At 42.6% G+C, this 24927-nt stretch overlaps 1 long non-coding RNA gene across 1 annotated transcript; it reads left to right on the top strand.

Annotated features, from left to right (window-relative positions):
• The first annotated feature begins 17168 nt into the window (after positions 1-17168).
• LOC140509547 (uncharacterized) lies at positions 17169-23687 on the top strand. The gene is made up of 2 exons (XR_011968811.1): positions 17169-17813; positions 23500-23687. It is a non-coding gene; the product is annotated as an uncharacterized lncRNA (long non-coding RNA).
• Positions 23688-24927: the final 1240 nt, after the last annotated feature.

Here is a 24927-nt window from a genome sequence, read left to right as displayed (position 1 = left end):
CAAGATCATTCAAGCAAACTAATAGCGGCTTTGTAAATATAGGGCAGTTGTTTGCAATGAGTTTTCTTTAAGTGTGTGATTATAAAAATATTCTGTGGTTCTCACTTATTGTGGAGAGGACTTCAAATGGACTGATTTAGCTTCTAGCATGAAGAATCTTTTTTTTTTTAAATGTATATATGATAGCATACAACGGGATTGCTTTAAAAAATTAGACTGTGAGAGCATGACCATAGGTCATCAGCATATTTTACATTGCAGCTAAGTACATATAAACATTCGTACACTTCTGATTATGTAGCTGTAGTCTCTGCACTCAGAGTAGCTCTTGCCCTTAAAAGACATTTTTTTTTTTGAAAGAATAAGAAAGGAAGCTGAGTTGGAAGGAATAATTATTTTGGTTTTACACCTTTTTCTCTTCTTTTCTTTTTCTTTCTTTTTTTCCTTTGGTTTGGAGCAGATGCTTTGTGTGTGTGTGAAAGCTTGCAATTTTGTTCTTGTTTGAGGCTCCCCTCAACCATACGATATAATACTTTGTGGAAGGAAGGAAGGAAGGAAGGAAGGAAGGAAGGAAGGAAGGAAGGAAGGAAGGAAGGAAGGAAGGGAGGAAGGAAGGAAGGAAGGAAGGAAAGAAGGAAGAAAATTTTAAAGTTTATTAAATACTGATCTTTAGTTCCAGTAGATACATCTGTGCCTGAAAATGATGTATGATTTGTGAATTCTGGCAGTTTTAATCTGACCTACTGCATATTATGATTAGTAGTAGCATATTATTATTATTAGAGGGTACTGCTGACCTTTTAGATCTAGGTTTTTTCCCTATTGCAAGTGGTAACTATGTGAGTGTGAAGTTTTTATAATACTAAAACAGCACATTTTTCTTGTTTGTTTTCTGTTAGTTTTTTTTTGTAAACAGCCATTTGTTGTAAATTATCATTGGCATTAAATTATAATTTATGAATTCCAAAGCAAAGACATTCCCTGTTTTCTTATATTTTAAGCATGCATTATAAAAGATCATATATGATATTTCTTCTATCCCTACCCCTCCTCTAAGTTTCTGTAGTAAGCTTGGGTTCTGAGAGGCTAACAGCGAACAGAATTTTCATATGGTTAAAACAAAACCTCTTGTATAGGTTTAGATTGCCCAGAGGAGGATTTGTTTAGAGACTTGAGTTAGGTCTAAGTTTATTGCATTTAAAGAAAGTTTTTCTTTTCACGCTGCGTTAGAACAAAAGATCTTTGCAGCGACTGAAATGGACAAAAGAGGAGGGCTGAGACTGAAGAGCGCGTTCTATGTGAAATTGACGAGATCTTTTTTTAAAAAAAGCTGCTAAACATGGCGACTCTTTCCCTTTAAGTGTCTCTTTTTCCTTGCGGGTTTTTTTTTTTAATCTGATCTGAGCTCGCTCTATTTCTTTCCTCTCCCCCTGGTCCCCCTCCCCTCTCTCTGTGCACGGGATGTGAGGGACACAGGCAGACGCAGTCTGCAACAATAGTCCAAGGGAAAGAGAGATCGCAGCTTCTTGTTACTTTGAAACAAACCTGGGGAAGATTTAAAAGGGAGAAGAAATTCTGGGTTGGTTCACAGGATTCCTTTCCAGCTTAGCGTTCCCTATGAGTTCTTCTTCCTGAGACCAGGGGCTGGATCTCAAAAGTTAGAAACCAGTTTCAGGACTCACTTGAAAGGACTGATCTGTACTCTCCAGCCAGCTGCACAAGTGGGGGACTTGAGTTCGCAGAGGGTCCTTGTAAACTGTCTGCTCCCCCTTTCCTCCATCCCCGCCCCCCACTTACGTGCAGCGGAATTCCGCCTGGGCCCAGGGAAAGTAAGGGGTGCTTGTTGCGTTGAGGTTCCACGCCTCGGCTCCGCGTTAAGTGGTAAAGGGGCGGGGGGCCGGAGTGGGGGTTGGGGCGTTCTGGGAGAGATCGAGCGTGTGAAACTATGCCTTTAAGCTTGCTTTTGACTTGGTCCTATTAGCTGAGCCAACATGGCGTCTCCCAATGCAACGCAAGAGCTGAGCTGCTAAGCAAAGGCAGCGCTTAGTAATAGAAAACACATTGGTTAGCGGGGCGGGGGTGGGGGGGGCAGAGAGCTAAAGGCCATTCCATCTGTAACCAGAAAACCGTCTTTAAAACTCTTAGCCAGCAAGTAAGTGCATGTCCTCGATTATTCTGTAATTAAATCAGCAGAATTCCTAGGAAAAACATTTGTAGCAAAGCACCCCCCTCTTCCCCTGCTCACTATATACCGCCAACTTGAAATAATGCCTATTTTCTTCTCGAAACCAGATTTCCTTTAAAAAAAAAAAGGTTATCTGAAAACGACCTTTCTCTTTAGATAGTATAGTGGAGAGAGAAAAGGGAGAAGAAGGAAAAGGGGAGAAGGGGGAGAGAGAAGGAAGAGATGGGAAAAAGGAAGATATGAAATGGGGAGAGAGAGAGGGAGAGAGAGAGAGAGAGAGAGAGAGAGAGAGAGAGAGAGAGAGAGAGAGAGAGAGAGAGAGAGAGAGAGAGAGAGAGAGAAATTAGAGACCTCCTCACTTCTCATCCTTACTAATGAATTCCCTGGCTTTAGTGTTTTCCAGTATTGTAGGTGGTAATGATTTACATACCGGCCGTTTCGTGGGAAGGGCTCAATACTTGAATGTCAAAGTTACAGAAAATGCTTTATTTCTGATTTAGGACTGATGAATGCTAGGATATGGATATAGAGATAGGTTATGTTTTCAGTCAGTGGGTGCAGGCATCTGGGTAGATGTGCAGGAATATGTAGAGGTTTTCAGCCTATAGACACATTATTACTATTCAATTTGTTTAATCGCTAAACTTATTTTTTTAAGTATAGTTTTGCTGTGCATATTTAATTTCTTCTTTAAAAAAAGTCATCTGAGTTGGGGGGGTTTTTCAGGGGGCGGGGGACTGGGGGGTGGGAGAAGAGGCAGAGAGTTGATTAGACCCAGCACCAATGCCTTCAACAGAAAGTGAGATTGCCCATTAAGTAAATGGATTTTTTCCCCCTATGTCGAACCCATTGCCCTATCTCCTACAAAACCCTCTCTCCTTCGGTTGCCTTCAGAGAGGAAAGATACTTCGGGAATTCCAGGCCTTGTCAAGATTTATTGAAGTTAAGTTTAAAAAACGTGCTTCAGATGATTTTTCCCATTTTCTCAGATTTCAAAGGCTCCCCGCAGTGCGGCTGCCTAATTAATGGTGAAATTCAACTAAATCTAATTATGCAGTAATTTTAAAGCAGTTAGTCCTGGGCGTTGGTTTGTAATAGGACCCCAGTTTTTTAAAGTTTGCTTAATGTGTTGGTTTAGGGGAAAGCAGCCTTTTGTACCGCAAAGAAAGACAGGGAAATAGTTTTGCTGCATAAACCCAGGGAGAGAGGGCCTCCCCCTTTCCTATCTTTTTTTTTTTTCGTGCTTAAGCTAAAAAGCAAGAGAGGTGCTAACCCAGCAAGGAGAGTAGATTCCATAGCCAAAGGGGAAAGAGAAAATCTAGTTAATATGGAAACACAAAGGGGTCCTTGGTATTCTCCCGCCTGGATGCATCTGTAAATACCCGAATACTCAAGGATGGCTATTCTCTGCTGTCTAATAGAAAACAGATTTCTTCTCTATTGTCATTAAGGAGAAAAGCTGGCTCTTGGAGTTATAAATCTTATCGTCCTTCTGATAACACACTTGTAATAAGTTAGTGTCGTATTCAAAGTGAATTGTAAAACTGCCTCATTTAATATGGCATCTGTGTCATTAAAACTTTATTTTTTTTTCTCTGTGTCTTGTAGGCCATAAGGGCAGGCAAAGGGTTGAGGGTTCTTGCTTGAAGACTGGGCCTCCGGGGGTAGAGGTAGGGAGTAGGATATTGATAGATATTCCCATCAGGATCTTTTAATAGGGTGGATGTACCCTGTCATCAAAGAGAGGGTGTTGGTATCCCTTTCCAGTCTCCCTCACCCATGGCCACCTCGAAATGAAGCTCCTTAAAAGAAACATTCCTGTGATTAGCTAAGCAAACACATCTGCTTTCCTAGTTTGGCCTTCATTAATTAGCCAAACAAAGAACAGTTTTGCTTTTTACCTTTTGCTGGAAAGAATATGTTTTTTCAGGAGTATCTTCGGCCCTCCTCTTTTCAATTGCAGCCACGTTAATTTTATTGGGATTACTGATGGGAAATGAGGTGGCGCAGGCTTCCGAAAGGAAAGGCTTGATCATTACCCCCTCTGGAACCATATTTTTCCACCCCACCTCCTTCTCTGGTAGGGAGGTGGGAGTTGGGGATGGGGGGTGGAGAACAGTGGAGCAAGTTAGCAGCAATTTGAATCAAGCTCGCACTGGGTTGATTTTAGTTGACAGAGCGTGTGTTGAAGTTGAACTCTACAATTTGCACTCCTGTTCCTTTATTAGGGTTGGACAACGAACTAATGAGCTTTCCCCCAGTACAATGTCACTTGTATTTATTTTCTTATGGAAACTTTTAGATTGCGGAAGTTCTGTTTAAAAGAGGGAGTAGGAGGGTGTTTGCTGAAAGTATTCCCTACTTATTTCTTAAGACAGGTACCCAGGGTTGCGTTCTCCTGGGAGTGGATGTGGGAGAAAAAGAAAGGGGATGAAATGAGAGAGGGAAGGCAAGAGACAGCAAGGTTTGGCTTTGTGATAGGGTCATCTAGGATGAGTGAGAGTCCAGGAAAGCCTTAAGAGACAAGACAACTTGAAGACTCCTGGGAATTGGAAGAAAGAGGTAACCCTCAAAGTCGAACTCCTAGTAAGAGAAGTGTAGGCGGCTTGGTGATAGCTGATTACAAGGACCCTAATCTGATCAGAGCCTAACTGAGAAGAAATAACTTGCTTGGTACCCAAAGGTGGCGTTAAACCTAGAGTCTAACTGGTACGAAGGGGATCGGAGGCCCCTTCCCTACCCCACCCTCCTCCGGCTTTGGTGGAACCACTAGTTCTGTCGGTCGTTGAGTAAAAGGATCCCCACAAGGCAAACTCAGTCATCTTCTTCCCTCATAAAGGAGGGCCCAGCAAAGGAGGCGAGGGCCTCCTGCATCGCGCTCTGGGGTGGGGTGGGAATTGAGGGATCAAATAACTCATCCTATCCTACTGCCAAGAGAAAGATAGTGTGTGTCTATATGTCTATCTGTCTTGAAGTTTTCAATATTTTTATTCCCTTGCGGGGCTGATGTGTGTGCTTTGGAGTGTCTCTCTCGAGGTATTCTGGTAGAGAAAGGGGCTTCACTGCCCAAGTTGATCTCGGCTTCATTTAGTTCTCTTTCCTCAAATTTGGCTGGTCCCCGGAGAACCCTTAGTTGGAAACTACTGAAATTAAGAGCTAAAAGCGGAGGTGGGCTGGGGGTGGGGCTGGGGGCTGAGGTAGGAAGCTGCCTGATGAGACTATTGTCCCAGATCCCTTGCGCCCTAACGGGCAGGGTGGATACAATAAAGTAGGGTTTACTTGGTCCCTGAAAGGAAACGGAGACGCTCGAAAAATGGGGGAAAATTGGAGGATTTAGGTTCGTTTCCCTCCTGCTCCCACAGCCAGTCAGCCTACAGCAACTTTCTAATAGTGTTCACTCTTTGTTTCTTTCTCCGAATCTTCTTTTCTAGCTTTTTCTCTTTGCCTTCTGCCCGCCCACCCCACCCCCTTTTCCTTCCTTCCTGCAAATGGGTGTTAACGTGGGTCTTTATGTTCTGTCTATAACTAGGATGTAATCACGCGCCCCATGCCTCTCTCTAAAAGCATTTAATAAATGTCTATTAAAGCGCTACAAATGTAAGATAAATTTAGTGGCGCGGCTGCTTCCCTGTATCCAAATCGTAATGATGGATTTATCAACAGGGATTCGCCTTCAGCGCAGTGAGAGAGATTTACTCAACAAATATGTCGGAGAGCACCCACCCAAATATAATCATTTATAGCCAAACTGACTTCTTTCCAGCCTCACAGATTCTCAACTCTACTCTAAGGCTTTTGAATTCATATTGTGTCTTTCCTGTAAAATCATATACTCATGGATCCAAGAGATGTTGTTCCCAGCTTCTCTCTCTCTCTCTCTCTCTCTCTCTCTCTCTCTCTCTCTCTCTCTCTCTCTCTCTCTCTCTCTCTCTCTCTCTCTCTCTCTCTCTCTCCCCCTTCCCTCCCTCCCTCCCCATCTCTCCCTCTCTCTCATTATTTGGGGGAGGGGAGCAGGAGTTGAAAACATTCACTAGGGTAGAGCGATTGTATTTTCCAGGTTAGAGTATTTATACCGCTGAAATGCTTCCTGCCTTGACACTGTCTTGGAGAGATGATCCCCATGCGTGGCGTATATATACACATAAACATATATACATGTGTGTGCATGTATGTCTATATGCTGTGTGTGTATGTATATATTCTTTTTCCTTTTAATGAATTCTTAGGAGATTTTGTTGTTATTGTTTGTTGCTTGATTTGTTTAATTGTAGTATTTAGAATCTGGGGAGTTTCTTAAATGGGAGCTAAATGATCTAAGCTTTTCAACAACAATTTTGTGTGATTTTGGAGAAGGGCGGTTTCCAATGTTTCAGTGAATGCTATCTAGCTAGATTCTGGGTACCAATTTCCCCACAAATTTGGGCTAAACCTTGTGGGCAGATTTTAATCTTTTGAATTGAATCTCCTTTGGCTTGTCTTCAGATTTCCAGAGTGGTGGGACAGAAAAGCTTTAGAAAGGGAGCGTCAAGCGTAGATTTGCCTTTGTCCGGGCTTTAGCAAATATGGATGGGTCTGGCTCTTGAATTAGCCTAGAATCTGGGACCTTACATACTCAGCCTTTGCTCAGGTATTGCCTATCATCTACCCCACGTTGTTTTTCCTGCTTAAACCTTGACTTGAAGAAAGTAGGTGTCGTTAATGGAGTTTTCCAAGTGTTCCCTCTCTGGTACTATTGTTCTATAACCTGGAATCCATTTCAAAAGTCTGCCTCTCAAGCATATGGGATCCCTCTCCCCATTTTCTCAGGATGCTTGTCTGCGTTAAAGCCCTGAGTCACTATTTTAAAGTATGGATAATATATGGATTTATAAAATATGATATTTGCCTGGGATATAGTTCTTTTCCCTTTTTCAAGGGGAAGGGTATTGGACTTTTAAGTAAAACCTTATTTGGCATTTTCTTTGGCCCCTCGTTTTTTTCTTTCTTCCTCTCGAATTTTCATTGAGATGTCTCTGTACTTTGCTTGTCAGTTATCTTTGTTCCTTTTAAATAAAGGGCTTTTAAATGGACTTATTGCTCCCAGCGTGGGCTCCTCTCTCTAAATGTTAGAAAATTGTGCCATCTACCCGCTATTCTAAGTACTGTCACACTCAAAGACCTCCAAAGACCTTCAGACCGACTTCAATCCTGCTGTGTCAAAGGGGCGGGCTGCTAGGAAGAGGCAAAGGGGTGACGTGGATTTTTGCAGATTTCAGACTGGAAGCACGCTCTGGAACGCAAAAAGTAATACACAAGTTACGCTGGAGCGGAGCGTTTGATGATTGTCCCTTACTTGTCCAGAATACAGAATTCCTTACAATCACTAATGAATTCTCAGAGCTTTTCGGAGCTCCTTTTCTAGGTAATACCAACTGCCGACTAAAGTCCTAGTGCCAATTCTAGACACTGACAATGGAGAAAAATCATCCTGTCAAGAGAGAACCCTAATTTGTCGTGTTCATTTTGTTTTATTTTGTTTTTTAAATGACTCAGAATTTTCAGCTTTTCTGGGAAAGTTCAGGATCTGATGAACTGGTTAGTGGATGACAGTCAAGTAATTGGTTTCTAGGGAAAAAAAAGACTCACAGGGGGGAAAAATTAATGCCATCTTCCCTGTCCAGATATTTCTCTCCACTTTGGGAAGGGAAGGAGCAAAACTACTTGATTCCATTTTTATGTTAGATGTATGAGACAAGAACCCTCTAACTGAGGACCAGAAAGGGTGTAGAAAAAATCCTGACAGCTTTCTGAATGACCTAATACGAATTAGCAGTTTAGCTTTTATTGCGTGTCTACACCTCTCCCCACTCTACCCCCCCCCCCCCCCATTTGCAAAGATTTTCAAGTGACAAATTACATTTAGTGGGACGGGGGGAGAAGCAAGTTTATGGGTATACAGTTTATGATTTTATTACATGTTCACACTATTCGAGAAATGGAGTTTTAAGCAACATACAATTAAATTTATATTGCTCTTTGGAAAAGTTCCAAGTAACTCAAAAATCAATTAGTTTAGATCTTTCAATACTTGTTGCTAAAATCAAAGTGTAAAGCTATAATCCTAAACTGTATCACCTCTCCTCATTTTTTTCCCAAGTTGTTACAGTAGATACCATGTATCCAAAGGAAACAGACTGCTTTGTGTGTGACTTGGGTAACTTGTAATTCTTTTTACTCGAATGCCTATCTTTATGACTTTTTTCTTTTCTATATCAAATGAGACAATGTATGTAAATCACTTTGCAAATCTTAAAGCCCTACACATTGACAGCTATTTTCTTCTTTTTCTGGCTAACTGCGACTTTCTTTACTGCAACAATTCTTCTGGTTTTATTTATTAATTTTATTTCTATTGTTTTTTATTATGCTGCTCAGCATCTCCCCTTAACACTTTTTTTTTACCTTGTCAGGTATTAATATGGAAAACTATTATTTAGTAACCACGATAGTACAGTGGTTTTCAATGATAAAAATCATGTTTTTTATAATTGCCACAGTCTTGTTTTTTTCTGTCTTTCTTTGACTTTCTGTCTGTGTCTTTCCCTCTATGCCAGTCTCTCCTTCCCTCCTCTCCCTTCTTCTTTCCTTTGAGGAGTTTAGGAAATAATTCTCTTGAAGAGAAATTGATCCTCAGTCAAAAATACCCTTTTTTCACTTTTCCTGGATATCTCTAAGCAAAATATCTATGCTTTAGTCTCGACTTGGCAAAAGTTGAAGAGGTTGAGTACATTTAAAAATCCTAGGATCTAACAGAGCTTTTGGGGTCAGTAATGACAGTAATTTCCCTCGTGCCACCAGTAGAGAACCCCGTCATGTAGCTATTGGAGAAGGAAGCCCTGATGTCAATGTTCCAAAAAGGAACTTCCTAATTTATTGATATAGCCCTTTCTTCCCTTCATATTTCTCCCTCAAACTAGAGAGGCATCCTTAACTGAGGTTGTCATAGACTCCCCACACACCAGGTTTTCCTTTCCTCCTTCGCCATCTAATCCCAGAAGACAAGATACTGCCTCATTTCCAGCCACATTGCTAATTAAAAGCCCCATGGCTTTGGAAATGGAGAGTATCAAGGCAAAATATCATAGACTCCATGGGGCAGAGAAGGAAGACAGGAAGGAAGGGAGGGAGGGAAGGGAAGAAGAGAGGAAAGGAGGAGAGAAGAAGAAAAAAAGGAAGGAGGGAAGGGAAGGAGGGAAATGAAAGAAGGGATGGAGAAAGAGAGAGAGAGAGAGAGAGAGGCAGAGGGAGAGGGACAGAGAGAGAGGGAGGGAGAGATTTGGTTGGAAAGTAATTGATTATCCTTTCTCAAGAAATTAGTTTCACTTCCAAAGTAGTTACAACTAACAGGGCAGGAGAAAAGGGTTAATATCAGATAGAAAAGTTTTCCTATACTTTATTGATTCTCATTGCATCGGTGAAACCTACAAAGAAAAATATTATGTACATCTATATGTTTCTTTAATTGTGATTAATGTCTGGGAAACATTTTCTATTCACTAATTTTATATTTCCCTTTTCCCCTCAAAACATTAAAAATAATTTTGCTCTGTCAGTGTCACTAATATTGTGGTTTGCTGATGTCTTACTTTGAAACACAACCGTACTAGGGGTAGCATTAGCCTCTATCAACCAAACTACTTCAGGCAATCTTTCTCTCTGGCTCCGTTTGTCTCTCCAATCTTTCTCCATATGTTTGATTTCCAGTTTCAATGAAAACATTAAAAAAAAGAAAACAGAAAGGGCCAATCCCTTGCTTAGCCCAACTGCCTTTTCATGTCATACCCAGAACTCTGTCAAGTCAGTCCCATTTCCTTTTTGTGGCATCAGAGGCTAATGTTCCTTCAATGGACATTTAAAGAAAATATGAAACCACTTCTTTTTTCTCTCCTTCTTCTTGTAAGATATGATTTGTGAACCTACTTAGAATCATCAATTTAAAATATTTTAAAAGACATTTCTCATATCTCCCCCCCCCCTTTTTTGTCCTTCCAACTTACAAAAAAAAAAAAAGATCCTTGTTAAGCAATACTCCCCAGAGATAAAAATCAATTTATCACCATTTGTTGCCTAATCGAGGCCCAGTTATCCTGTGTATATTTTGTGACCGACTGGTGAAAGTGAGATTAAGATATTTATAATTTTCTATGTGCTGCCTCTCTTTTCCTCAATGCTCCAACCTAGAGGTACCTCTACATTACAACAAATGTAAACATTTCTGCTCATTTGTTCTTAAGCCTCCAAGGCTTTTTTTAATGGTTGCCTTTAAAATTAGCTCCCTCTCCCCATATTTCTCCTTACTTATTTGTATTAGAAAGACTGGATTTCAGACCGATTATCTCATATCTTCTTTGCAAAAGTATGCTCTCTCTCCAGCCTTTGGGTCAGGCATTGATCTCTCTGCAATGTAACAAACCGGAGGGTTAATTTTCCCTCATTAGCATCTCCATAGCATGGGCTCCTCACACTGGATCTTGCCCCTTGCCTTTGCTTTAGCTCCCAAGTGTCTGTCTCCTTTTTCTCTCTGTCTGTCTCCTAGATTTCTTTTTTCTCCCTCTCCCAGTCTGCCCTTCCTGCATACACATGGAGTCTGCACATGTACACATGTCCCATCATGACATGAGACAGTCCACTATTCCTATTGGGTCTCCATCTCCTCGTCGATTTTGGCCCACTATCTCCTTCTCTCTCTTCCCTGCACCCTCTCTCATCTCATTCGCTTTTTGTCTCTCTCTTTTTTCTTCCTCTCTGTCTTTTATCCATCTCTTGTTTTCCATCTCATTTGAAAATGTGTTGTTCTGCTATCTGTGAATTAGTTTACTTTTTCCTCCTTTTTGTACTTCGTTTACTTCTTAATCTTTTTGAGTCTTTCATTCAGTTGTAGGAAAAGAAAAGGGGGTTAGTCGACACCGAGATGGCAAAGTTCAGCATGCAAAAATAAAAACAAAAAAAACCACCCTTCCAGCTACCTACAAAAGGGCTCAGTGCTTTGTGATGGCAGAAAGAAACAAAAATGAAAAGCAAATTGCATTTGAGGCTAAAGTGTGAGAGTGTGTTTGTGTGTATGTATATCTGTGTGTGTTTTTAAAGATTTCTTTGAACTGCTTTTGTGCTGACTTGGCAGAGGTGCTTGCCAATGCTAGTCACGGTTTTAGGAACTTTGAGTTAACCTCTTATATCGAATGAATCTTTTCATTTAGAGACCAATAAATCTCAATCTCTAGCTACCTTTTGTAGGACAGGCTAGGCTTACGAAGGCAAGACTGAAGCTTATAATAAAGGAGAGATAAAGTTTGCCAGAGTTGTGTTTTGTTTTTTCCCACCCTTCTAGCATCCCACACTCTCCAGTAAATAAAAGTTTGGGGAGATGGCAGCCCTTGGGAAACTGGGGATCTCTGAATTGTTTCTAATAAGCCTAGTTACTGAAGTAGAGTCTTCAAGGTTTCAGGCGCTAAAATGATTTATTGTTTTCCAAGAAGTCATTATTTTGTCGAGTTGACGAGATGGAGCTGGGACAATCTAGTCACCAATGTGAGGCTTTATCAGGGAGATGGGAAGGACGAGGAGACTTAATACTGTAAACATGAAAGATCATAGTGTGTAGAGAACTGAATTTTGGGGAAAGCCCCCACATGTTTGTGTTTAATCAATAAAGACATACATGTTAACAATGACCAAAAAGAAAATATACTCTGGGCCTTTTCTGAAAGTAGCCAGGGTCACTTTTTAAAAATGTTTTAACTACACTGTTAATTTTGATGGGTTTCTTGAACATCTGAAATTCAACCTTTACCCAATCTTTTCAAGGGGGTCTGATTACCAAATTAATTTTCTGATTTATTGCCTCTTTTCACAGTTTTAGCTTATTTCCTGATGCCCTTTCATTGAGTCTAAACTCCCTTCCTTTCTGCCCCCCCCCCCATATTTTTATGTTTTTACTACCTGGACACATGGCTTAATTTCTTCCGGTTTGTACTGGTGATTCATTTACTCCCTTTATCTTTTCTCTTGTTTAAGAAAGAACTATTCCCTGGTCTCTATGTAGTTCCTCTTTGAAAGTTATTAATTACTGCTACAAGGCAGGAGATTCTTAACTAATAGCAAAGTTGTAAATTACCAGCTTTTTTCAAATATTTTTCTTGTCAGCTCTGATTGATTTGATTAATATTCCACCCAATGAAATAATTTCTACTGCACTTTATAATCAGCCATACTCCATGCACGGAAGTATATGGCAATGCTCTAGAGACACAGTTCTGCTCTTCAGAGTATTCCAGCTGAATCTGTATTTTTGTTGCCCAGAGTTCAAACTCAAAGCCAGACTGAGAGAACATGACAGCAATAAGGCTTCTGAAAGAACGGAGTGGGGAAAGAAATCATTAAGCCAGAAATGGAGTTGGTCCTTTGTGGGAATGATGACGGTTATGATGGTGATGATGACCATTATTATAAACTTTCTTGAGGGTCCTCTGTTAAGCCGAAGAAAGTGGCCCTCATTTTCCTCTCAATCTGGGGAATATTACGTAAAGAGAATTTTCAGGAACAAAAAGAATCTCTAGTCCCTTAAACTTGAAAAAACCGAGTCACAATTCTGCTTTTACTTTACGTGACTGGAACTCAGTCTTTGCCTCTCAGTCATCATTTCTAAGAGATTACCTACCGGCTTCCTGCTCAGGTCACTCAGCATTTGGGGCGGAAGCCAGAGGAAAAAGGTAGTGCATGAGGATGCATAAAGAAGGGTACTGGAAAGAGAAGGATGGGGATGGAGTATAGAACAAGGACTGTGGGACCCACAGAGGGAGTGGATAAAATATCTTAAAGGATCCTCTTTACATTCCATCATGTTACCCAGAATTCAAGTCTTGAAGCTATCAAGACCCGCTGCTTCCAATACCTCTTGAGTTTTAATCTTAATTATATTATTAAGTGAAGTACTGCGCTGTCAAAGAATTGAACATGATTTATGGTCTGCCTATTAAACGATCGATTGTGAATATCGCTACTATCATCTATCAATATTCACAGTCCGAGGGTATTTTTCTCTGCAGACGAGTATTATTTGTGATGAAGAAATCATAGACTACAGGAAGGGAATATTTATTCTCCATAGGACCCGACTTCCAGGTGCTTTGGGAAACGAATCCAGGGGTCCCGGCACACCCACCGCGCACTTGTGATAGTCCGGCACTACAGATGTAGTTTAGATTGCACAAGTGATAGGACCAACAGATTGTCTGTCGGGGACGGGAGAGGGGTGGAGAGGAGTCACACCAGCTTTTAGGAGAAAACTCTAAGTTACCTCTGCAGATCGACAGTGGAAAGGATGGCAGTAGCCACACTTTTCTACATGCCAGGTGATCTGCAATATGCCTGGAATGAAAAAAAAAATAACATCGAGGTCGTCTTTTATAGTTTGGGGACAACAAACCAGATGGTAAGGTGACGGCGGAGTTAGGCTTTATACTTCTGGAGCAGGCCACACCTATGTACTTGGGCTCTAATGGTCTATTTCTGGAATAAAGTTCTGCATCCCACTCCCGCCCCTGAAAGTGGAGCTTTAACCTGTTTCTGACTTCCATGGGTTCGGTGGACTCGGTTGCTAGCTGCGCTGCGTTTAGGCCTGGACGAGAGTGTATTTGTGCTCGTGAAACCTTTTGTCCGTGCTTTCAGAGAGCCTGCTTTTTTCAAATATAACCGAGAACAGTTCAGGGTCATTGACGATGGACAGCATCCAGAGTGTAAACGGGATGGGGGTGGAGGCATGGGGGCGGGAGCAGGACGAGAACTCAGAGACAAAATCTCTCCTTACCTAGCACAAGTGCTTGGTAGCTGTAACATCGGAATCGCATCTCCGCCCTCCCTCCGCTCCCCCCCAACCCCCACCTCCCGTCACCACCACACGGCCATTCCTCTCCTCCCTTCAAGACCAAGCTGAAAAACTAAAGCCGCTAACAGCCCACCCCCTCTACCTCCCACCCAAGAGCTCTTGCTCTCTTCCCGAACATCGCGGAGAAAAGGGAAGGACTGGAGCAGGAGCAGTGTTTTTAGCCTGACCAGGCTGCTCCTACCCTAAGCCGAAGCTAGTGGTTAGGTGACTTAACTACCGGTCCTGGGTTGGAGGAAATCGGCACAAATCTCCTACATTTAGTCCCTTCCCCTCTTGCTCCAGTCACCCTGGTCTCTTCTCCTCTCCTCCCTTTGCCTCCCCTCTCTTCCAGTCCACCTCCCCCGCCTTTCTCCCAACAGAACTGACCAGTCAGTCCTAGTGAAATCAGCCACTCTCCTCCCCCTCTCCTGCATAATCAAGATGCCATAAGGACCAGAGCATTGTGATCCCAGCCCTGGTGCACTGACAATTAGGCGGAGGCAACCGGAGCCCACACGGCGAGAACAGTCTCCTCAGCTGCCATTTGAACTCTGACGTCAGGCAGTACTTTGAGGGCCCAGAGCCCCCTCGGCGGCGTTTAGGGCAGATTTTGTATGTCTGATTGAGAGAAAGAGAGTTGAATGAAGCCCCTTCCCTTCTCTCTGGCGTCCCGATTCTCCAAGAAGAGGAACTCAGCTCCAGCCAGACTGGCGAAACAGTTGGTCTGGAGGTTCTCGGGACATTTTACCGTAGCTGATCACAGCCTGAATGACAGATACTTATCTCCTTGGAGCTCTGGATATTTCTAGTTCAGCAAAGCTGACCCCTGCTCCACTCCCATACTTGCCATAGTCACTTTACTGATACTAAACCCCCCCACCCCCGGCAAAGTACTGTCCCCTTCCTTCTCTTCCCCACCCCTACCCTCCACCCAATCCCAAGCACAAGAAAACGTAGGAGTGCAGATAGATATTTGTCTTTATGATCTACTCTCTTTCTCAAGTTCTGCCCAGGCCTTCTCTCTAGTCTCCCTAATCCACCTTTCACACATGCTGGCGCAAGCACCTGGAGCGGACCTCTTAAGCTACTCTGAGCTGTAAGACATTTTGGGAAACTCTGCTTCTGTTTAGAAGCGCGAAGTGGACAAGGAGGATGGGAGGGGTAGGTTTTCTTGGTGAGAAAAGACTTGCTGCAGCCAAAGCAGGTGGGAAGATAAGAATGGATGCGTTTTCAGCATCCTTCGCCTGAGGCTTTGCATGACAAGGTGGAGCATTTTGCCTGTTCCCTTCCTCCTTCCTCGGCGGAGCTCGAGTCTTAGGTTCCTAGCACAGGGGAAAAGATGACCACTGGTAACCATAGAGCTTTCCACTACTCAAGTTCTTGTGGAGGGAGAGACAGGACAGGGAACAGAGAAGAATAGCAGAAAATGAACAGGCCAGAGTTTCGTTCCAGAGCCACCTACAGCTTCAAAGCAACATTCGGAAGGAAAGGCATACGAGCTCAGTGGAAGCCTGAATGCCCATCCCACCCACCTAGATTTGTCATTACTTACTGGGGCAAGTCTGAGAACGTCCCCATACAGACCCACACCCACTCTCCTCGGCATCTCTTCATCTGTCTCTCACTTACAAGTCTATGACTGGTTTATTAACCCAACACTCTGATTTTGCTGCCTGTAGCATCCTTCTAGTCTTTTACTTTTCTCTGTCTCTCTGTCTCTCTCTCACACACACACATACACACACACACTCAAATAGATTTTATTCACAGTCTCTCCTACCCTAGAGTCCTATTGCCCCAACCTCAACTCAAGTTCTTATTTCCGGTGAACCCAGGTCTGGACCAACTGGATCAGTGTATCACCCAAGACAAGGCCACTCATTACACTAAGAGACGCAACAAAAACAAATAGAAGGATCTGGGAAAAGAAAATTGAAAACCAGATGAACCCAAAGTTACTTCTGAAGTGACATTCCTGAGAGGATGAAAGGAAGTTATTAGAGAACATTAAATGAGTGTTAATAAAGTTCCCCTTGAATAAATTTTGTCAGAGTTAGTTCCAGGGAAGATCAATGTGGTTAAATAAAAATATACCTGCAGTGAAATAATAATTTAATACTTTAAAAGAAATCATTTATCAGTGAAAATGTGTACTGTATAAGTAAAGACTGAAAGAGGTAGGAAGGGTTTCAAATACCTAAATCAGAGTGTTCAAAATGAAATACATTTTTCTTCCAGTGATTTATTCTTTGGTTAACCATCTGAACTGTCCGTGTTAAGGACTGAATTATCGACTATAATTCCATCAAATAAACTTAGAACTTCTTTATAATTGGATTTCAATAATTACTTGTTTATGACTTAAATCCTTCCTCCCTCCTTCTCTCTCTTTTTATATTTCTCTCTTCCTCTCTTTCTTCCTTCCTTCCTCTTTTCTCTCTTCCTCTTTCTTTCTCTCTTTCTTTCTTCTTTCCTCCTTCCTTCCTTCATTTAAATCCCTTTGGACTAGTGCCTGTAGCAGCTGTCTTAAATATTCCCGGAATGGCAGTAACCTGATGCACTGTCTCTCTTGCTTCCCCCCCCCCCCCCCCCCCCCCGCCTTTCTCCACCCTCATATTCATGACATATATTCTTGGGTTTGGTCTCCTTTTAAAAATGACAAATGTCTTGTCAAATGTAGAAAATCTATTCCATCTGGGTGTCTAACAATCTTTTATTGAGAAGGGACAGAGGCAAAACCGTGGCCGCGTGTGTCATGAAGCCTATATTTGTAACGTAATAGCCCAAACCTTGGACTAATTTACAGCTAATAGGTCTATAGCAGAGTCCAAGAGGAAATCAGCCGCAGAAAGAGCTCTAGATTGGCTCTTAAAGGAATCGGAAATAGGTGAATTGTAACTGAGTTTCTCTCTCTCTCTCTCTCTCTCTCTCACACACACACACACACACACACACACACACACACACACACACACGCATACGCATACACTTATTGTATCTCCTACGGTGTCTACCTTACTCTGGGCAAATGAGAGGGGCTTTCCCCTTCTTCATCTCCCCCCCTCCCCCCTCCCCGCCGCTCTTAATGACACCCCTTCTCCCCGCCCCATTTCAGGAGGCTAAAGCCCTCCGCTCTCCTTAGTCCTAGCCTCTCTCACTCCCTTCTTTCTTCTTCGACCAGAGCCGAGCGGGTGGCGCTCTTCCTTTGCTGTTCTGTCCCTCTGGCCTCCCCCAACACAACTGCGCTAACTCCCCCTTCCCCATTCCAGGGCTCGGGGTCTCCGGCTTGGCAGAATCACCAGCAGGAGGCGCTAGCGCCCGAGTAAGCCCCCGGGGTCTTCCTAGCCTGGGACCCCGTGCCCTCCCCTTAACAATGCTCGGCTCTACGCGGAGACAGACACACAGAGAGAGGGGAGTTTGATCTTGTCTCATTGGTGTCTCAGGCCTGAAAGGGAAATCATTTGGGTAAACAGCCAAGCTTCCAGGCTTAACGCCTGGCTCCCTCCCCACTCCCCCCTTATGCCCCCTCCCCCGCCTCCCTCACCCCCCTTCAACCCCAACACCCACCCACACTTTGCTCCGGAGCCTTTTCCAGAGAAAGCTCCACTCTTTGATTCGGGAGCTGAGTGCTCCCCAGGTTAAAAGTGCTGCAGACCTGAATGTCCCATAACTATGCCCCGGGAGGCAGAAGCGGACTGGAGGGCAGTAGGAACGGCCTGGGCCACGGTAGGAACCGCAAACCTCCCACTTTCCTAAAATAGGACCCAACTTGGGGAAGGGGGCCGGGGTGCCTTCGGAGAACAAGGTTCAGGAAGTTTATTGAGCATTTGAAATGGGCTGAGTTTTTCGCCCAGCGTTCCAAAACCAGGGGGGCGCTGCTCAGCTTCTACCTCCCCGCCACTGAACACACTTGGATGGCAATAGAATATATAAACATATACATATAAATACATACATACATATGCACTGAACTACACACAGTACAACTAAGTACATATATATGTATGTATCGCGTATGTATATCTACTTCCATATATTCTACCCTCTCTGAGTTGCTTCCACTGTAAGAAAAGCCCTTAATCTGATATTAATCAAGAGTTTTCCGAAGTTTGATTCTTTCCAAAGGTTTGTTCTTCAGTTAACTTACTGAAAACATAATTAATAGTTATTAACATGCAAAACCTTTGTGGTGTTTGAAAAGATAATGGTGTTTTTCTCCAGTCCTCTCCCTCTCTGCCTCTGTTTCTCTGTAGCGTGGAAAAAGCCTGGAAATCTGAAAATGCCCTGATTAGATTATTAATACAGATTATATGGTGGTTTGTCTTTATAAAATGAAACTGCCGCCCCCACCTCCACCTCCACCTCTCTCTCTCTCTCTCTCTCTCTCTCTCTCTCTCTCTCTCTCTCTCTCTCTCTCTCTCTCTCTCTCTCTCTCTCTCTCTCTCATCCAGGAGTCATTAGTAACCCCCTCTGGCTACATGTTTTGCATCAGTGAAACATTATGACATAGTTGTAATACAAACTCTGCTCCTTGCTTTGCATCTTGCGGTAAGAAGTGTAATAGCAATAAAATACATTTTCATCTTCAGGCATTACTGGATGAAAAAAATCAGAAAAACCTGATTTTAGAAAAAAGAGTGAGAAAGCAAAATTAAGGCGACTTAAAAAAAAACACTTATTTTCCAATTTAAGAGACTGACCTTCCCAAACTAATCTGAGTGTGCTAATTTATATCCCCAATTTCCTAGCTTGGTTTTCTACCTCTTTGTCTCTGGGATTTTCTTGGTGCTGTCCATCATTAGGCTACAAGGCCTTCTTTCTGGAATTGTATAATAAAGTAAGACGAATAAGGAAGACTGCCTCAGATCACACCACAATCCTAAAGACTAGAAATCGTAAAGTCTTCTCAGTGTCTCATCCCAGCTGTGTCAATTGTCAAATTTGAAGTTCTCCATCTAAGTCCTGGTTGGAAATTGAAACTTTTTGTCCTCTAGTCTTTTGGGGATAGTTTAAAACTAGAAAAAATGGGGAGGGGGGAGAGGGACAACAACCCGTAAAGCAAAACTGACTTTTTCTAGCTTAGACCTGTAACCCCAAGTGTTCTCTAGATCAATGAAGGAAGGCAGGTGATTTACATGGAGATGGAATACCACTTCTGCTTTTTCCCTCCCTCCAATCTCCAGCCTCTCTCCAACTCTATTTTTTCTTATTCCTAACTCCATCCAAGGATATCGTTTCCATTTGGGTATGCCAAGGGTGAAAAACTTTCAGCAGACTTGTTGGTGACTCAATTTATCATTTGCTGGGGTCAAACCTGAGTATTTGAAAGAAGACCATTTTGGAGGGGAGGTGGTTATGGGTAAAAACAAATTTCTCCTTTCCATCATCCTACATCCAACTCAAACCCCCAAGTTCATGATTTGTTGTTGCTGCTGCTAAAGGTGAGAGAGGATATTCATTGCATAGAACTGGTGGTCAAGCATTAGGAAAGAAATATTTTCTCCACCCACCAAGACAAAGAAACAAAGTCCTGCTCCACCATGAAGTTTCCTTTTGAGATTTAACTAAGAGTTGATAACTTCCCAGACTTGCTTGACTTTCCAAGGTGTTGTGCCCTTTCTCTGAGTTAGTAGCCTTTTAAGCATTCAGTTACCCCTTAAGTAAGCTAAAATAGAAGAGAACTGAAAATTTAATTTGAAAAGATGTATGAACTGCAGGGAACCCTCAAATATCACTCCCAACAAGCACTCCCAAGCAAAACAAAAGTGCATCTCCAAGTTATTAGGTCTAATTCACTGCTGACTCTTGTAGATAAATTCTGTTTTTTTTTTTCTAGTTTTTTGCTTTTCCTGATGAAAAGGAGACCATTTGGTTAACTGACCTGGCAGGGTTTCCCCGTCTCCCACTCCCGCCATGCATGGAACATGTCCTTGCTATTTGTTTTTAGTAAAAGTGAAATATACATGTTACGGGCACCTAATCTGACAAGGGCTCAAAATGCAAAGATCCTGCCCACGCCTTGCTGTTTGCTTGAGTGACTGTAATTATTTGATTTAGGTGATCATCTTAATTGGAAGGATATGTCTTTATGGGCATGGGCCTCACTGGGGATATTTGTATTGGATACACTCAGATGGTCAGTCATTGCCAAATAAACAGTGGGGCGAAAATATACTCGTGATGTTATTTCATGCTTTTCATGAAACACTGCCGCCAGGGTTACTTCTTCAGACCTTGTGAAACTGTACCCAATGGTTTTATCTTTCTCCTGTTATTTCATGCTCAAAGAGGCTATGGAACAAGTTACTCAAAGATAACGACCTAAAAACTATTGGGGAGAAGTGCTTTCTCTACTGGTATCAGAGTTTTTATTATAAGAAGTCATTGTATTTAAATTGTACTAGCGTTTAAGAGATATGATAAAGAAAATATATTTTTTTGAACGCGGTAATTATAGTTTAAGCAGCAAGGTGGCGCTCAAAGGTATGAAAGAATGGCAGTTTTCTCACAGGGAAACACCATTAGCCAGACTTCTGCAGGCGTAATGGAGTTTGTAGTCGAACACAATTAAACTAGGCAGTTCCAAAGGAAAAAAAACCCCACAACATAATAAACCGAAGCACTGCTCAGTATATCGTACCACAATGTGGTTCGGCAAGAAGGAGATAGTTCCATTCAGGAGCTTAGTAAACTGGATTTTAGGATTGAGACTGTGAGCATATCTGCTCCGTGCTTTCCCTACCAGCTAAGAGCATGCCTCCCAAATTGAACGGTGATTTGCAAAGTTGCTTTCTGTGACGTATGTGTTGAGTAAACACCTATGCTATGTACATAAAGTGTGTACAATGATTACTGAAATTGTATACTCATATCTACACCCCTAAATAGAGAAAAGACAAAAAGTACACGTATTACAGATTCTTTTCACACCGAAGGGACAGAAAAATTAGGTTTTGTTCCTATATGTCACATAAGTCTATATCTATATAGATATACACATGCGAACACACATACCTATACACACCTGTGTGTATATGAAAAAGAAATTATAAGAGCCAGGGAAGAGGGAAGTAAAGAAGGAAAGAATTTACCTAATTTTAAAATACCAAAGTAATTTCCCAGTCTGTAAGGAGATTTGTATTTTACTTTATTTATTTAGTCTTTGAGAGCTGATTATTTGTTGTGATGTAAATTATTTTTAAATACCTAAGAATAAATTCCACCGTTCAAATCGCAGGTAAACAGAAGAAGAAACACTTTCGAAGACGCAAAGTTTCTTCGTTTGAGTTATTTTCGTTTGCAGTGCTCCTCTCTCTGGGGCCTATTAATTTTCTGCTTAGTCTCTTATTCGTGATGCCTCCTTAGGCTGTTTCCTTCTCTGACACCCGTGTTCATTTTTTAAAAAAATAATTCTTATTATAAAAGGACATTTACGAACTTTTACTCTTAGTTTTACCCTCCTTTCCTTTTAAAAGTAGAATTACAGAATTAATTACATCGTGGGATTGGTCAGACTTTCTCTTTTTAGACGTATATTCTGAAAGGTGAAAAGTTATCCCAACGTGTTAGTGTTTCAGTCTCCCTTATGCCTGTGTGCATATGTGTTCCTCTGTGTGTTTATGCTTTATAAACACGCACATGTGTCCTGGGGTTTAGGGATCTTGTTTTTCTACCTGGAGTTCCTTTTTTCATCTCTTTCCCAGGATTTTTTTTTTTTTACAGTTCTTTATTTGATTTTTCTGGCTTTGAAATCTCTGGATTTTAATCCAAATTTAGTTGTGCAAGGTAACTGAAACGGGGTCAGGTCATTGGGAATGTTAATGTAAGGACAAAATTATAAACATGATCTAAAAGTCTCTTTCAATTCATTTCTTCAAGTGTTTATTTGGGTTAAGTGATGAAAAGTGACAGTTCTGAAATAGACAGCTTTTAAAAGTAATGAAGTCAGATGAGGCTTTAACCTGTCGATTGCTATAAATCAACTTTGAAAAAGACGAATGAAGAATATTATTTGGTAGCTTAACTACCAGTTATTACAGTGTCGAATTAGAAGCTGTAGTGTGTGAAACTGGGACTGACAGTTTGAGAGAGCTGTGAGCTTTCTGCCTCTTTCACTCATCCGAAAACTGTTACTGCAACAAATATTATTCAGGGCACTGGAAATAGGCGCGTCTCTCCGACTATTGGAGTGGCCCCTAAAGCAAATGCCTGCTGTATTTGAAAGAGCCTAAGGCGGGAGAAACCCCCTCACAGAAGAACAACGAAAAGGAGAAGCCCTGTGGGAGGGGCACTTTAAATTCCTCTTTAACTTTGGATATTTCATTCTCCAGTTTGGGCTTTTGGAGGAGCTTGGAGAGTTTTGTGGGCAAGTAACCTTCTGTGAGGTGGTTATTAAACAGCTGACCCTACAGGCGTTGAATATGACTTCTAAAGCAGTTTTGTCCTTTTCAGTCAGAGAGTAGTACCACAACTGGTTAGAGATACGGACAAAGCTAGGGAAAGTGACTCTCTCAGGTGATGAAGAAGGACCTGGGAATAAACGATAGTAATTGCTTTTTCCTTCACTTTTTCTCTTATCTTTTTTCCCCATCCTGAGGTAGGCAGACTGGGGATGGAAGGGGAAGAAGGAAAGGTAGGGAAGGGGGTGGGGAGAGATGAGGAGACAAAACTTGTCATCTTCCTTGTGTAAGTCCTGACTTGGAGCTGGGAAAAATCAGTGCTGGTGACACAAGGGACTGTCAGGGGAGAAGGAATGTGCCTATTTGGGGGGGACTGCAGGTGAGGAGATGGAATCGGAAAAGGGATTCCCTTTCATGGTCAAATGTACATCTCGATCGCTGTTCCTGCAGGTGAATTTCTCAGTAATGCGGTATGAATTTCCGAGCAATGCGAGCAATGCAGTCTGAATTTTCTTACCCGGGTCCTGAAAACAGAAAGAGAGTTCAAATTGGTTCAGATTTACAGAGAAAAGGAAAGGGCGGAGATATTAGAAGGGTGGCGATGGTGTGTGTGTGTGTGTGTGTGTGTGTGTGTGTGTGTGTGTGTGTGTGTGTGTGTGTGAGAGAGAGAGAGAGAGAGAGAGAGAGAGAGAGAGAGAGAGAGAGAGAGAAAGAAAAAGAGAGAGAGAGAACTTTTATTTGTTCAGAGGAAAGAAAAGCCCCCTCCCCCCCACCTTATTTTTCCTGTCCATTTAAGCTTCCTATAAAGGGGTTACATCCAAGGATTTTTTTTTTTAATTGGGACACTTTGAAATGGAGTCTGTGAGTTCTCTATAGGGTTCCATAATTCCTTGACTCACTCCTTTACTCTGTTATTCGGCTGTTCCCCTAGTCCAAATATAGGGAGAATGTACTCCGAATTCTGATTTCCGCACCCAGTTTCTGACCCTAGTGTTATCTCTCTTTGCCCCAAGTCGACTCCGGACTCAGAGCTGCAGTTTAACTGGAGGGCCTCGGTGGCTGAAGCCATCGACTGGAACTGAACTGAACTGCCAGCAGATCACCTCGACGAGCTCTGTTCAATTCAGGGCCTGGGAAACCCAAATTCTTCCTCTGTCCAAAGACCTCCAGGGATTAAAGAAAGGCACATTTCCCAGCCACATTTCTGACTCAGTCTCTTTGAGGCGGGCGGGGAGGTGTAGGAAGGTCCCAAAGTCTCAAGTCATCGTGACCAGAGACGTTAGGACTAAATGATTTTTTTTTTTTTTTTGCAACAGGTACTAACCCCACACCCACCTCAGTCACTTCACTCTCTATTCCTCCCCTGGCTCTCTTTAGGAATAATTTCCTTGTACCTGTGCTCTCGGTTTCCTATTCATCCCCTTTCTAAGCACTGATTATGTTATATTTGTTACTACTAGGTATGCACAACCTTTAGAACTGTATTTAGCCCAATTTTCCTCCTTCCTTCTCCTCCCAGTTCAAGAACAGTGAGAGGAAGGTAGGAGAAGTTTCCCTTGATATTCCTCTAAGTTTCCCCTTCAAAAGACAATCAACACGGTTGGATCTTTGGTTTTCTCAGGCCTACACCCATTTTACCAGATTCTGGTGCTTGTTAACCCAAGAATCCTACAGAGATCTTCCTTCTGGGAGAGGATGGAGATAGACTGGAGGATGGCGGAGTATTTCAAACTGTTCAGCAAGTCGTAGATGGGGGACAGTCTAAGAAGGGATTCAGCTTGAACTGAGACTTCAGGAGCTGTCAAAGTTATCTCCACCAGGGGTCCAGGGGCACTGGCCCCAGCTTGGAAAGGGTTAAAGGTGTCTCCCTGCCGCCACCTCCTCCCCCCTGAACGCGACTGCCGACTGAGAGGCCAATCTGGCCCAAGCTGGCTTTGCATTGCCAAGAAGTTCCTTTCCTCGTTTTGATCGTAATTTTTTTCTTTCTTTCTTTCTTTCTTCTTCTTCCTTTTTTTTTTTTTTTTTTTTGACCCACCAGAGACAGGGACTGGGGGTGGTTTCGGGATCAGCTTTTCCAGTCAAGCCAAGGGTGACTACGGAAAATCTGCGGTTCCCGTCAATTTGTGTTTGTGGTTAGGTTAAGGAGGTGGTCTTCCCTCCACGCCCTTCTCCAGGCTTCTGGCAGATCTAGGGGCTCATTGCACCTTCACCACCGTGCCCCCTCATTCCACATGATGTTCCTCTCCTTTTGCCCTAAACCGAACCTCAAGTTTCTAAGTTGCGTATTTGGCAGATGGGGTTGGGGTGGAAAACATCGGAGAGGCAGCCTGAGACGCTTTCTGCAGAAGCTTTCCTCCAGAACTGGGACTAGGGTCAGGGGCCGGAGCAGGGGCGCGGGAAGGGAAGGGGTCTTAGGTTGCTCGCAGCTTAGGCTGCCCTCC

This window comes from Notamacropus eugenii, chromosome 1, assembly GCF_028372415.1.
Source record: "Notamacropus eugenii isolate mMacEug1 chromosome 1, mMacEug1.pri_v2, whole genome shotgun sequence".
Taxonomy (NCBI): domain Eukaryota; kingdom Metazoa; phylum Chordata; class Mammalia; order Diprotodontia; family Macropodidae; genus Notamacropus; species Notamacropus eugenii.
Note: the sequence above shows the minus strand (reverse complement) of the source record. Positions and strands in the feature narration are given on the sequence as shown.